The 12,294-nt window shown below is 39.6% G+C and overlaps 1 long non-coding RNA gene across 2 annotated transcripts in view; it reads left to right on the forward strand.

The window, feature by feature from the left end:
• Window positions 1-12,294, forward strand: part of LOC135297014 (uncharacterized) — a 143,921-nt gene that overhangs the window by 107,472 nt on the left and 24,155 nt on the right. For both annotated transcript variants that reach the window (XR_010359024.1, XR_010359025.1), the window contains one exon: window positions 1,853-1,972. This is a non-coding gene — a long non-coding RNA (uncharacterized LOC135297014). The remainder of the gene's footprint in view (window positions 1-1,852; window positions 1,973-12,294) is intronic.

Raw genomic sequence — 12,294 nt, forward strand, 5'->3', positions numbered from 1 at the left:
TAAATGAAAACAGAAATCCTTATGCACGGGAGCTTTTCTGGAGAAATATGTCTGTATCAGAGCATGAAACACTAGTGAAAGAAAAACACAGCACAAAAAAAAAAAAAAAAAAAAAAAAAAAAGCAAAACCCCAAGAATAAAAGCAAACCATTTTCCTCTTTTTGCAAGGAGAATCGGGGTGGATGCCCAGGTAGCTGGTGATGAGCTGTTGTTTGAGGGGCAATTTTCTCTTCCCAGCAAGACGATGGGAATGGACCCACAGCACAGGGTTCTGCTAAAGTCTGGATGATTCTTTGCCTAGGATACCTGGCACAAGATTTGGCCTGAGGTTCTTTTGCCAGGGAGAGGAAGGACAGTGCTGCTGACTGCATGGGCTGAAGCAGGGAACGGGGGTGGTACAAGGGCAGAAAGCTGCGCCCCCTCACCAGGAGGCTGCCAGCTAAAACTGTCCTGGCTAAGTTCATGCTTTGCTGGCAGCATTCCTGGGTGGCCTCTGGGCTCAAATTCAGGCCATGAGGTGCCCTTTAAAAGTCATAACAAGTTGTGTATGAAGTGCCAGGGCACAGGCTGAGCACAAGTGAATGCTCCAAGATGTGTTATCCCATTCTAGCAGGAGACATACTGCAGGCATCTGTGGCCTGAGCACATCCACAACCCTGACTTTCTACACACAACTCTGCTCTTTATTTTTCCCCAACAAAATCCACATTTGATCTCTGATCAAGAAAAATGCAGGGAAAAGTGCTTTCTCAGACCCCCTCTCGTTCAAGACTGACATTATCAGTCTGGTATATTCGCAGGGCTATTGGGTGTCCGGAAGAGGAAATGGCTGGGATCTGAGTGTACCGTTCAAGCCTAAACCAAACACCTCCACAGATTTTGATCAGACTATTAGGAAAGGTAATTTAGCACCTGGGGAAGATAGGGTTTGGAGCTTGTATTTGGCACGCCAGCCAGCCATCTCAGAATGGACCTGCCAGATGAGATATTGTGTCAAACAAAAGTTTGCGGAGGTGTTAAGTGCAAAAGCATTCCTGAACCGATAGAATATAAAAAACACAAAACTCCACTTTTGCCAGGAAAGAATAGTGCCTGTGTGTTTTTCAGAATGCTGGTTGTATAAATAGCCAGAAAAGAAGGGAAACAGGAATAAGAAAAAGTACCACTGTGGTTTTCACAGTTCTGATAAACTTGGTGCACACATAGAAGAGCTCTGGAAGCCATCTGGTTGTACAGCCAGTGTAGGGTGTGCTCTGATGGCTCATAGACGTGCCTGCTCAGTAGCAGAGCTACCAGAGATTTCTGCTACACAGCCTGACTGTGAAGGGAAAAAAAGAGTATTTGCACGTGTGTATGTGAGTTTGGATCACTGAATGAGGTGGTGGATGAAATTTCAATGAACATAAAGGACTTATGAGCCCTTGCCCCATTTTTATAAGTGACTGTGTGTTGCAGATTCAACATAATGCCATGGCAACACCACAAAGAAGTTACCATTCCTCAGCCAAAGCACTAAAACCACCTTAGAATGCTTGAGCTGAGAACTCATCCTACTCATGTGGTGTAACTCTGACTGCAGGATAGCCCTGTCACAGTGCACAAGCAGCTTGTCAAGGGGTGGGTGGTAAGCTTTGTTGCCATAATTAATCTTTGTATGCCAGCACATAGTGTCCTGCTTTGGTTCTACATGCATTTTTTGAGAGAATTCCTAAATTGCTTAAATAACTTCTGGATTCTTGGGAAAAAAAAAAAAGAATATAAAAAAGCTAAATAGTTTGAATCAACAGGAAAGCTGACCATGAGCAGATTTGTGAAATATTATAACACTGTTATTGTTGGTTTTCAATTGTAGAACCAGGAATAAAATGACACAAATATAATCAAAGAAGAAATAAAAGCCTGGAAAAATAATGTTAGCCAACATTGTTTTATGAACATCAGTCTCCTTGGACAGATCTGATTACGTCCTCAGGTGAGATTATAACTCGCTTGATAAAAATGACTACATAAATATAAGAGGCATTTTAAGACTTTTGACTACTACTGCATGACATTTAGGCTTTCAAAAATTACACAATATAGTAGAACATGTGATGTACTAAATGGTGTAAGGAGCCAAATAAACATCAGAACCCTAGAAAGAGTCACCATCAAGGGCATAGGCAGGGAGGGGAGCTCTAAACTCCTCTTTTGATTAGTCAGGAGAAGTGGCTGACTTCTGAAATCTTTGTGTTTGAAGAAAGAAAAAACTAGCCAGGTGTTTATACAGCCTATTAAATATCTGAAAAAAATATCACCCAGCCAGACCCAAGCTAATTAGCCTAGAATGGCAGTTAGACTAACCCTTGGATATTTCTAAATTAACCATTTTGAGGAGACACTCAAGAGACAGTGGGATTCAGTTTCTCAAGAAAAAAAAAAGGAATATACTTGCTAATCTGAGGAATAAATATTAAAGAATGCAAATTGGTTTGAATTGGTTTATGTTTGGTTCCTAGAGTTATTCTTTAGATCTTAATTTCTGGAATTCACATGTCAAATTCAAATTTGAAAACCATTCTGCAAAAATATGTCTTCCTTGCCTTTATAATACTGTTGTACTGATGCTCCCTAGTTTTCCTTCAGTTTTTCACAGTTAGCACACTTTTCAGTTTAATACGTTTCTTTCATAGGACATGAAGAAAATTTCAGTATAAGAGTTTTGCATAACCCGTTAATCATGTGGTTCTTTCATTATATTTATTGTTATTTACAATACAAATAAAATGAGAAGGGTTTTTTTGTGGAGGAGGGCATGAGGCACCTTGTATTTTAGTTTTAAAATAGCAGTAGGTCCCTCCCATAATATAGGGTAAATCATAGTACCATTGTGAAAATTCAGAGAATAATATGAACATAAACAAAGGTGAAAGAGAGCAAAGTATTTCCAGCAGACATTATGTAGCAAACTAAAGACAGAAATTTTCCAAAAATTTTTTTAAAACCCCAAAACTCCTAGAAAAGTTGTGCATTATTTTTGAAGGTATTTTTACTCATTATTTCTGTAGCAGAAATACTGATTTTGTAATGTATTGTGCTAATGTAGTATATATGTAAGTATGTAATTATAAATCACTGAATATACCAATGTAATTCATTGCTTATATTTTTCCTTGATGTGCATTTCAGTGCATCTTTAACCAGATTTTATTGTAAGTTTAAACTAGGAAGTCTGTGTAACAGAGACAAATAATATGTACAGATAACTAAAAAGTAGCTGTATAAAAATCTTTCTTTGTAGCCCAGACTTTAGAGACAGTGCACTTTTTATAGACATTTTTAGAGGGAAAACCAAACAAGTCTGGTTGTTATACAATGTGGCACAGAGTTTGTCCAAATCTGCTCATCAAGGAGATTTCACTCTCTCACATGGGGCATGGAAGGCCAGTGGCTGGATAGTGGAGAATTGAGCAGCAGTCCAAGGTGCTAATGGGGTGATTATCCACTTGATTGATACAAGGGCCTGGAGGGGTATAATAACAGGGTAATTTTTAAATTCAAGTTTGCATTCCTGAGGAGACAGGAGGACACTGAAATGAGCACTGCTGTTGCATTTCCAAAAGCATCAGCTTCCCTAAAGCATCTGAATGACACCACCATTTGTCATCAACCTTGTTGTCTCTTACACTGAGCATTTGTTTCAACAAAACCTCTCCCTCTCTGTCCTTCTTTACAACACAGACATCCTCAGGTGCTGTGCTGAGCCCCATCAGGCGATACCTCAAAAGAGAATTGGGCAAACCCACTTGGATCAGCAGAGTAACTTCACATTCCCTTGCTGACGCCCACAGCACAGACGTAGCACCCCCACACTAACTAGCATTCAATATGAGAACCAAATCTTCCCCTGTGCATTGCTGGAGTTCTAAACTGTTTCTGCTTTCCCTCTCACATCCCTTTGAGCTAACCACATACCCTTGTTACTGTTGTCCTGTAACTGCCTTGAAAAAGAAAACAAAATAGAAAAGAAAAAAAAGTATCAGAAATCCCCTAACTAATTTTAATAGCTGGGGAGCTGGCAAGCAGAAGTGTATGGGCTGTAGAACTGAAACAGGTGTGGTTTAAGCATTTTCCACATTTGGTTTTGGCAAAAAACATGAACAGAGGGTATTAATTCTTCCACACTGATAATGGGGTCTTGGAATCTATTATCTGAATTCTTAGCAGAATTCCTTGTGTACTCAAATGTGCAAGAAAAAATGGAAATTATGGTTTTCTTCCTTTTTTTTAAATTAGAACCAGATAGAAATGCTTTTTTTGTGTGTGTGTGTGAATTTTACTGAAGTATTTTTTACTTAGAGTGAGCTACCCATGAAGACATCCCCACACCTCTCCTAGAAGAGTCAGCTGGATCCCCCTCTCTAACAAATGCCCCACTGATGGATTTGCATCTCTATGCAAATGTGCACGTGTTTGCGTATTTGCCTGTAACCTGTGGGGCTTCACCAGGTTTGGTGCACTTGCACAATAAAAATAGTCTATTGTCACCAGCATCTCTCTGCAAATATAAGACAAATAAGATGTCAGGTGCCCCTAGTTTTGGTAAAGGCTGCAGCTGGCAGGGCACCAGATTTAACACACAAAGTGAATGAATGAATGCGTCATTTGGTATTATACGTGGCAAATTCTGCCTTTCTCTTATTCTCCATTCCCTCTGTTCTGCCCAAGCTTCCGTATCTTGGGGAGACACAAAATCTTTGTCAAGGAAATTCTGTGGTGTCTATACCACCTGTGGATGGTATAGATGATATACTCTGGTGATGGTATCCCACATGTTTCTGCTCAGTGGAGAGCACAATTTACAGATTTTCTCAAAACTCCTCTAAAGAACCCCTCAATACTCATTTCTTCCAAAATGCAGAGAGTTATTTGGCTACTAATAATAGATGGATGATGATCACAAACCTGCCTGTAGCAATGCAGGATGAGGGAAGCTTGCACTGGAAAACCTGCAGCTAGCTCTCAGAACGGGCATTAGATTTTTGATCCTTTGTTCTTTGGCTCTTAATCACCCTAACTCTTGAACTCCCCCACTCTCACTCTAACAACAAACCTCAGCATCTCTGCTGAAGTTGCTCTCAGGGTTTACAGAGGCACAGGTTTGTATTTCACCCAGGTGAGGAAGGCACTGTTAGAGATCCTTCAGCCTGAGTGCTCTGCGTACCACACCATCGGCTATAGGAGCAGAACTGGCTTTGTCTATTTTAAAAGAATAAAAATTGGTCCACTCCTCTTAGGAAAGACAAGGCTTGTGGCTGGCTGTCAGACACCAAGTCTCAGATAGACAGACAGCCTCTGTGCCATGCCAAGACAAGGTTTCTCCTGCAGGGTCTGTGATCTGTGTGTGGCCTTTCATCAAAGCTGGGGCTTTTAGGGCTCGCAGAAACCAGTCAAAGCAGCCGGATGTTCATAGATTTACAGATACTCAAGAAACATGGTTCTTCAGACCTAAACTATTTTCAGTGGTTTCTTCCTGTTAGATTTTTCTGTAAGGAGAAATAATACAACAGTAGTAAATTATCTCTAGGGTTTGGGGTTTAGGGTTTTTTTTTTCCTATTTCACCAGTCATTCCTTGCTAAAGAAGGATCATGTAGTTTCAATAGTCAAATTGAAGTTTATACTCAATATTATGTTTATCCCAACCTGAAATCTGAATATTTGAGGCATGGACCTTGTATCCCAATACATGTCATGACTCTAAGTGCTCTAAAAACATTACTTTTCCATTCTGTTTGAGATCAAACTTCTCAGCTCATTTTTGGAGTTCTTGAAATCCTCACATTGCAGCTCTCATTTTTCAGTAGGATCATTCATTGTTTTCCCAGTTCCTTTCAGGTCTTCAGCTTCTTAGCATCTTTTGCATAGTTTGGTTAATTTAATGCTCTTCAGTTTTGCCTTCAGTTTTCCGTTGATTTCGCTGTGCTTGCTCTGGTTGCTCTGGTGGCAGCATTCTCCTCACTGCCTGAGACCTCTGTCAACACAACAATCCCTGTCAATCACCTACACCCAAATTCAGCTTTGTAGCAAGTCCCATAGGAAAAGCCAATTGCAAACGAGAGGAGTTCGCAATGAAAAGTGAAACCACATTGATTTCTGCACGTTCAGACTTCAGCAACCTTTTTCATTCGTCAGCCAAGCAGAATACCCTGGAAAGCCCGTTATCCATAGAAGGCCAAAGGATACAGGCTTATTCAAAGCAGTGCTCTGAAATCCCAGCAGTTTTTGCGAGCTGTAGCAGGACTCAGCTGTGTGGGCACCAAGCTGCGAGGCCACACACAGCATCCGTGGCTAAGCACCCACACAGCCAGCGCTGTCCTAAAAAATGGGAAAAAATTTTATAATGCTGAATCAGACTCCCAGAGCCTAACCAAAAAACAGGCACATAAACTACAATTTTTGTTACAGAAACTCTGGTTGGGAGCAGAGATGTTGTAGAAATGCTGGAGAAGAGGGGAAATATTCCTAGTGTTAAAAGCAAGCTGGAGTTCATGGCATTTGACCACAATAATTTTCTTGGCTGCTATGGTTCCATGAGTGATTTAAGAGGGTTTAAGGTTAATAAACCATAGTTGCATATTATTATCTGTGCTGCTCTTGCACTCTTGCTAGTAATGCCATTTATTCATAGATTTATGATGATCACCTTAGTACTACAGAGATTATGTGTTTTTTTAGGAACAGTTGCTGGTGGAGAGAAAAAATTAGATGGTGGAGAAAGAGGGACTTGATCTTCTAATCTTTAGTTCTCCTACATCCAAGTTATAAAAGTCATTGGTCCATAACTTGGTCTCAAATGCAGAATATAAAAAAAATAAAATTTAAAAAAAAAAAAAAAACCAACCCAAGAAAACTAACTACCAAATCTGCTCCTCACCTAACCTGCATAAACATTAATTTAAATGTATCAAAAATCATTGCTGGTCTCAACACAACTGACTGATGGGTAGGTCACAAAAAGTACGGGGGAGAAGAAGAAAAAGCAACATAAAAATATTTTCCCTTCATAAAAGAAGTAGTCTTTGCCTTTAACATATTTCACAAACTGATTTCTTTTAAGAAAAAATAAGGATTTTCTTCTATTTTTTTTTCATCTTTCATTGCTTCAATACTTTAAAACCATACTGTAAAAGCTGAAGGATATTAATCTGTCATAAAAAGCTTAACACACAATGATATAAATGGCTGGAAAATTATCTACAAGATTGTTAAACCACAGAGTAATTATTAATTATTAAAGCCTTAGTTCAAAAATATTCTAAAGGAGTTTTCCTGCTTTCTGTTAGTTCAGGAAGAGAAAAAGCCAGAAAGAAAGAAAAGCCTATAGTCTATTTCCAGTCTCTCTTGCTTTCAGAGCTGAACTCTGCATACAAATCTATATTTGTAAGACACCCTCATCTACCAGTTAATCAAAACCCTGGAAATTCAAGGAAACCTGTGTTTATGGAAATCTGGCATTTCTGTAAAGTTTTGAATGAGAGCTAAATAGAGCAGTTCATCTCATTGAAACTAATGGCTTCTGCCAAGTGGTTTTGCAGCAATGGGTCTTCTGGCACAGTCAACATTTAGGAATTCATTTATGAGCTGGGTTAGCTGGAGACTCTGGAATTCAAATTTATGTCTATGACTTAGTGGTTTATTCCTGAGAGGTCTCTGTAAAGAAATTGTAATCAATTTACCAAACTTGGACTTTGTAATATGCAGAATCGAAAGCTGGACTTTTTTCAAGATTTAGGGCTTGGGATTTTTTTTCCCCTTTCCCCAGAGGACAATTGCAAACTGTACACATGTATATTGTGTAACTGAAGGAGGCTTTTTAATCACCCATTCATACTTGCTTTTGAAAAAGCTTTGTCCCTGTGCTCTTGACTTCCTACGGGCCTGATCCTGCTCCCACTGAATTTTCCTGCTGGGGAACAGAACCTTACTTCAGATGAAGTCACATTTGCACATAAAAAGCAGAGAAATGTGTGGCTTATCACACAAGTTGATTTTATTTCAATTAGCATTTGCATGAACATGCAGTCAGGCTCTATTTAGCACTTGTTTGATTTGCTTTAAAAAAATATATGTCTCCAGGAGCTGGCCAGCATATTTGAATATTGGCTTTTTTTCTGAATCATAAAAACCCAGACATTTTTAGCAAGCAACGAACAAGAATTGCTCTACGCTTTCAATACAGCTATAAATTTGCTCCTTTTTTCCCCTTTTAGAACTTCTTTGAAGAACTCATTGAATAAATTAACAACTTGGAAAGCTGCCTGCCGTTTTTGTTGGCTTTGGGTTTCAGGGACTTGCTTGGTAAACAAAAGTCAATGGATTCAAGCAGTAACAAAGTAATTTAAATGATTAATCAAGTGTTAAAACTAGCTTAACCTCTCCTGTTTTACAAACTCTATATCACCCTCACTAAACTAATAGAGGAGTAAGACACCCATCTGGAAATCTCATCTGAAATATTATATTGAGAATCAAAAATTCAGCCAAGCAGTGTGGTTTGTAGGGATATCCTGGCGGATAATAAATTGCATTAATCTTACTTAAATTTTCCATCTAAATCATGTCTTGAGACCATATTGCACTGAGGGGAATGTGCCTAGTTTTGAATGTATTGTGCTACTGAAAAGGTTATTAAAAGGGAGAAAAAACAGATAATGACTTTCCTTGTTTTTCTTCTGACTGCTTTTTTCCATATTGAGGAACCTATGTTAAATATTCTGGCACTAATGAAGAAAGTCTGCTTTCTCCTGCCAGTGCTTATGTTTTCTAAAAGAAGATAAGAAATTCACATATTCAGAACATTTGAGGAGATTTTTTTTCCAACCAGAAATTATATGCATGGATAAAAATAACCCCAGAATTTTCCCAGCATCGTCAGAGCTAAGTATTTTCCTCATCCTACTCTTTCAGAAGAGTTTCACTTTTCCAGTTACACAGAGTATGAAAACAATATTGGAAAAGCTCCCCTAGGATTTTCATCAACTTGCTGAAAGAAGTCCAAAAGTTATGGAGTTCTACCCATCTCTTCTGCTCTTGCCCACACCAGTGTCATTTACTAAGTCTTAAATTAAATAAAAGAAGTTACAATGAAAAGAAGAGTTGTTTAAAACCACAACCCCTTGGAAACTGGGAGCAGCGCTGTCAGCCATGCCAGTGGATGGGAAGCAGAGCTCCACAGGCAGAAGTATCACTCCACTTGGTGGATTTGTCCTCAAAACAAAAGGAAGGGACCACACCTGGTGCTGGGTGTCCTGGGTGTGCACAGGCACAATTGGGCTGCAATAAGCAGGAATGATCCCAGGGCTTCTGCCCAACTCCAGCAAGGATGAGGGATGATGCCAGCACATTACTGAAGAGACCAAATGGGAAGGCTGCTTCCACTAGGCTCTGATATTTGCCTGAGGTCCTCACTCGGCTAAAGGATGAGTGAATGCATACTGAAGAAGAAACTGCTGCCAGCTGGCACCAGAAAAGCTGTAGATGTGCTGCAGGTGTGGGACACAGTCAAGGTCGTGTCCCTATCTGGGGAGGCAAGAAGGGAAAAAGAGATGACAGAAGCCGTAAGCCCACAGATATCAGCAGGATGGGGCCTGACATGCTAGTTAGAATAGACAGCAGGGTGGCTGTTGCCAGAGCTGTGCACCGAAAGATGTGAGTCTCACCAAACACAGGAACCACATAATTCAGACCCAAGAGAAGGTTTAATTCCAAAGAGTGTTACACAATACTGTGCAGTGTCACTATGATGCACAACTTCTTTCTCTTCCTTCTGAAAATTTGACCCAGAAGCTCTGGAATTTTTCAGTGGCTGATGTCAGTATTTCAACCCAAATCTCAAACTTTAGAGCACTGTTGGAGTAGGTGTGTGCCAGGGTGGTCTGAAATGACAGAGGGGAATGGTCCCTCTGATTGCCTCAGGACTCTCCTGGCTGGAGGCTCAATATGTACAGTGAAGCAGGGGCTGAGGTGGATGGAAACACCTTTCTTCTCTCCCCACCCATGCCCAAGCTCAACTCCTTCCAGACACATGCCTACAACCCTGGGCTGACCAGCTGTACGAGAAAGGGACAGGGTTAGTTCCTCCTGAAGATGTGACTCCTGCTGTTTGTCCCACCATGGAAACTGAGGCTCTTGCCTGCTTTTGCAAGTGCTGTCAACTCTGCAAATGCTGCAGTCATCACAGCAAAGGACTGCTGGCTCTTTGAAGCCCCTCAAGAATCCCCAAATATGTTTTTCCCTCTTTCTGCAGCATCAAAAGCCCCAGCAAAACTATTTTCCATGCAAATTGTTTTTGCACAACTAGGAAAATACTGAACCAGCAAATTCTTCTTGGGAAACAAATTCCCATTAAAATCAATGAGACAAGCTTCCCACTTGTTTCTATGGTGCTTTGTTATATATTAAACAGCCTTATGAAAAGAAAATATTCCAGATACATTTAGAAGTATTACCACTTTAATATGCTGCTGCTAAATCACAAATCAAGCATAAAAATGAGTCATCTGAGCTCAAAGTTTATGCATTTCCTTACACAATTGTTGCAATCAGCTCTGCATTGACTTTTTAAACTCCAGTAAATAAAAATTAAAGTTATGCATCAAAGGTAGTAAATACTTTCAAGACGCCTGAAGACCCTTAATTCTTCCCTGAAGTCCAGGCACATGGAAAAGGAGGGGGGGGCGGGACGACAATTTTAAAAAGCAATGAGGCTTTTAATATCAATTCATTCTCATTTACTGTCATAAACTCTGAAATAGCAGTCTGACTCAAGAGAGGATTAACTTTGCCTGGGTGGTTTTGCCTTTCTTTTTTTACTTCATGCATTTGTATTTTTTGTGAGTGTAGTCTTGACTGGTGTTTACAATGCTTGAGTTAAGGTATGACCTCGTTGGGCTTTTCATCCTTTTAATAAGAATTCATGTTCTCAATCTTGGCCTCATTTACATGTAAGGTTTTTTTCTTCTTCCTCTCTGGGAAGGTATCATAGATATATTCTTGAAAGGTTACATTAAGTCTGAAGTTTTCAAAAAAATTCAACAAATTCCAATTGAGAATTTGAATTTATCCCATTGTGAATAATGCTGTGGGTTGAACCCCATAGTCACACCATCTCTAAACTTGTGTCCAGCATTGGGAATTAACATTTTGTCAATAGGTCCAGGAAGCGCAACAGGACTGCTTTTCATACCTGAATCTGCTGCATGTTGAGGTTAGGGCTGCAGTACTGATGTGCAGACAAAACCTCTTCCCAGCTTGGGGAGTTCCTGCTCCTTTCCATCCCCTGGAAATGACATATGGATGGGGTAAAACTGGGGTGCATACCAGGAGCTCAGATCTCCCCTCTCCCACAGCATAGTCCTGCTCTCGCATCTCATGGTGTGGATAACAAAGCATCCATTGATCCCTGGGCCACAGAATCAGCTTCATCCAGGTCTAAATTGCTCATCTATTTTTAATGCCAAAAGCGATATGTTTTCTTTATGGACAGTGTGGTTGCAAAGCCATGCTTTTTTATTATTAAACTTCTTTTATCTGGACAGCAAGAACAACAGAGAAAAAAAATTTCAAAATAATGAAAAAATCAATATAGTCTTTTTTTTTTAATAGAAGAAAGTAATTACATCCAGGCATTCAGGTCGACTGCAAATGCCAAGTTTGTGCTTGATGCTGTTTTAACTGGTTGAAATATTATTTCTAAACAAACAGAGTTTAAAATGGAAATTCTGACGGAGCTTTGACGGCATTGCTATTACAATCATATTAAATCATTGCTATCATCCTACTGGTGTCAGTGCATAGCTACAATTTCTTGCAGGATAATGAAAGTTTAAACCCAAAAAGCTCAGCCTCTCATAGAAACTTCAGTGTATCCAGCTGGAGAAGAATTATGTCCCGCCAACTTTTTAACATGAAATCATACCAGATTTGTTATAATAAACAAGTTAATAAATTTAGCCTCTCTCCTAAATCATTTACATGCTGTACAGCTACTCAAGGAACTCTGGCTTATTTTTAGTACCCACACCTTATCTAGGGTGTTCATCACAACAGCAATACTTGCTGCAGTAATTTAATGGGCTGCTGTTCACACTGACCTTAATTCCTTGTTTCAGTGGAATTTTTTCTTGAAACCCTTCAATGGGGTTTTCTTTTTGGTTGTCAGCTTTTTCACAAAAGTTTCAGCAAATTATAAGTGGTTTGATACAGTTTAGATAATTTATTTGGGTTTTAGCACATTTGTAAACCATGGAATTAAC

Source organism: Passer domesticus, chromosome 3 (assembly GCF_036417665.1).
Source record: "Passer domesticus isolate bPasDom1 chromosome 3, bPasDom1.hap1, whole genome shotgun sequence".
In the NCBI taxonomy this organism is placed as follows: domain Eukaryota; kingdom Metazoa; phylum Chordata; class Aves; order Passeriformes; family Passeridae; genus Passer; species Passer domesticus.